General features: G+C 41.9%; 1 pseudogene; it reads right to left on the bottom strand.

Moving 5' to 3' along the window:
• Positions 1-1,770: 1,770 nt before the first annotated feature.
• LOC147887247 (wall-associated receptor kinase-like 14 pseudogene) lies at positions 1,771-2,720 on the bottom strand (annotated as a pseudogene).
• Between the last annotated feature and the right edge of the window lie 737 nt (positions 2,721-3,457).

The following is a 3,457-nucleotide window of genomic DNA, read 5'->3' as shown; positions in this document are numbered from 1 at the left end:
TGCTGAAAATTCCCTTTTGTGAGTGTGACCTTTCTCTTTTTTTCTTAGCTCACATTGTGTTATGTGGTCTACTTGTTACTGGATCAATTTATATGCTACCTGTGATTAGGCTAAGAAGACGATGGTAAGTGAACTTATTGAGAAATGGAAGGTGAAATGTTGTGCCACATGAGAGAAGAGGAAGAGGATTAGTAAATAAAAGTTAACATGAAAGAAGAGAAAGAGGACTAGTAAATATAAGATAACATGTTCAGTTTTATGTTTAATGTTTATAATTACGTAATATTTCCTAAAGCTTAATAGCAAGCAAGTGTGAGCTCTTTAAAAGGCCTTTGATAAAGGTAAACTAAGGAATAGAGATGGGATCAACTTTTTACACTTGGTGATCCAAAAGTTGAATGCATAAGGAAAGTTGGAGGAAAAAAGGGCACCCATGTTTAACAAGGTGCAGTTCAAGCTCATCACAAAGGCTATATTAGTTGGGTTCCATTTCTCTCCTATTTCCCATTCGAGTCTCCTTTTCTTTCTTTACACTAGTATTAGAGCTGCCATAACTATGGTTTAAGGATTGCTTATGACACTTTTATCATGGCACACACAAAGCTTTGAACAAATGTCCATATCTGATATTTGATTTTGCTAGAACAAGAAAATAGTAGAATGCCTTACTAGCTAGTGGCCTTGGTAGTGTAAGTGAAGAAAGGCGAGGGAGATAGTCTTCTACAAGGATAGGACACATGCATGTCAGTGAGGCTTGCCTAGTTCAAGCACATATAGAATCATCATAGATCGTAGTGATCAAGTTTCCTTTGTTTTAGGTCTAGCACTTGGACTTTTAAGAAACCAAGAACATGAGAGCACATGTTGTGCCTTCCCCTTAAGCCTACCACCCTTATGCAGCTCGAAGAAGATCTCTTTGTGATTAGCCACCTTGAGGGGGTGTTATTGAGAAACTAATGCCTACAACAAATGCATCACCTACATCTTGATAAAACCACTGTTGCCAAATGGAGGCATATATTGTCCTTTTCTAGAACACAACACCTTGGAACCCCCCAAGCTCATAATGAAGAGGACAAATTCCTATACAACGTGTCTAGGTGGCCAAGTAGGCTCAAGAACTAGCTAAATGGTAAAAGATGTATACACCAAGAATATGATCTAGCAAGATGATGTAGGCTTCCTTCTCAAATAAGATGCTTGGTTGCTCTTGGTAGCTCCTCCATTTAGTGAGAGCGTTCTTGCTCTTGGTTGCTCTTAGTAGCTTCTCTCTTTAGTGAGAGCGTGCTTGAAAGAATCTCTTAAAAGATGAGATCTAGAGTTGGGTCTATGTGTCACCTTACTTTAGTTTCTTGAAAGCTTCTCCAAATCCGTTGAATTTTATCCATCGTGGTTCTTTTGTTCAAGAATAATGCAGCGATCATGGCACTACCTCAACGAAAAAATAGCAATCACTACAATTGCAATCACTAAAATTTTAAAAACTAAGGGGTCTTTTAAACCATGTAGAACATAGAAAAACATCAACGGAAAAGTTCAAGGTAGGCAAATAAAATTAGTGCATTGCAAAACAACTATCAAGACATTCCATAGGCTGAAGAGGCTCATTCGGGCCCTGGGGCTCATCCTAATCTTCTGCGCACAGTAATTGCCGTCACCACATTCACCTCACTATCTTCTACATCCAATTTAGTCCACAATCATAGCTCCTATTTCGTTGCATTACCTTCCTCCACTCTCACAAGATCCTCTGCCATACAAATCTTCCCTTCATTCTCGAATCTCGGAGGCTGATGATGTGGTCAATCCATGTGTAACACTTAGTGGAAGTCCCTCGTCTTCTTCTGAGCTCACTCCATCATACGAGTTGGAGATTGCACGACTTATGAGCTGCGTGCAGCTTGAATTGCGTAATGGGATACGATGCAATTGATCAGCAACCTCTCTCATGGACGGCCTGCTATCGCTTTGGATTGATAAGCAACTGAGGGCAATCTTGGCCAAATGATAAACGGAGCTCTTTTCTTGTGCGCTCATCGAAGCTGCGAGATGGGGATCTATGATTTCAGAGAACTCTCCTGTCCTCAATTTTCTGTCACACAGTAAAGCTAGATTGCTGCCCATTGCCACTGGCGACAATGAAGTTCTTAGCTCGAGTAACACCATCCCAAAGCTATAGACATCGCTCTTGTCAGTGAGGTGCAAAGTTTCAAAGTAAATAGGATTCAAGTACCCGAACGTGCCCAACACTGCCGTGGAGACATGGGTCTGATCGAGTGCCCTTAGTCTTGACACACCGAAATCGGCAATTTTTGGGGTGAAGTCGTGGTCCAGGAGGATGTTAGAAGATTTTATATCTCTGTGGATGATCGGTGGAGATGCAGCAGAATGTAGATACGTAATGGCGTCTGCAGTTTGACACGCAATTTGCAAGCGAATTTCCCAACTCAGGTTAGTACCAATTGGCCTCGCAGATGCTCCGACAGCGTTCCATTGGGAATGTACTCATAGATGAGAAGGGGTACTCGTGCCTCGAGACAGCAACCGAGCAGTTGAACAATGTTTCGGTGGTTGATGTTGGAGCAAAGAATGATTTCGTTGATGAATTGATCCGCTTCCGCAGGCTGCTGTGCGCGGTTAGACTTCTGGATTGCCATAACGGAGCCATCTGTGAGGATGCCCTTGTAAACGGTTCCATAGCCACCACTTGCCAGTTTCATTGTCTCGGAAAATTTATGAGTAGCCTTTTTCAGCTTCTGCGAAGAGTTTGGGCGTTACTTGCCCTTGAATGCCCTTGGACTCTCAGAGCAAAGGCAGGCATAAGCGTTCAAATTGTCGACCTTAGTGCAAACGGCATGTTGTGTGGTGCTCCCAGTCGAGCAATTCTCAGATGTACTTTCAAACATAATGCCCCATATGATGTCCAGAACACGAATTCGCAAACCTGAGATTCTTGCATATGGCTAAATACAAATCGAAGGAAATCTTCGTATGGAATTGAACAGGTGAAAATTTCACGGACAAACCTTAAATCCCCTCACCTATTCTAGCATTCATTTAATTGCCTTGCATAAATTCCCATAATACGAGAACCTCCTATGGCTTTGGCATGCCAAAAAGGTCGCAAGGAAAAATGTTGCCCCACATCTTTAATGCCCCCTAGCTTTAGAACTTTAATGCCCCACATCTTTAATGCCCCCTAGCTTTAGAACTTTAGTCTAGAACTTTCGATGAACTTGACAATTGCAATGGCGTGAGACCAAAGTCACGTAAGAAGTCTTGCCGTAGTGAACATGGAACTCCATCAATTGCAACAGGCATGACTAGACTCGATGTCGTTAATGGCCCAAGCATGTGATTCAAGAGTCCTTCTAAAAACCCAATAAAAGCATGTAAGAAGTCTTGTCGTAGTGAAGATGGAGCTCCATTGATTTTAATAGGAATGACTAGAATAGAA

Source organism: Dipteris shenzhenensis, chromosome 23 (genome assembly GCF_047967505.1).
Source record: "Dipteris shenzhenensis isolate YYH24624 ecotype China chromosome 23, Dip_SZ_1.0, whole genome shotgun sequence".
NCBI classification, from domain to species: Eukaryota; Viridiplantae; Streptophyta; class Polypodiopsida; order Gleicheniales; family Dipteridaceae; genus Dipteris; species Dipteris shenzhenensis.
This window is presented reverse-complemented; position numbering and strand designations above follow the sequence as displayed.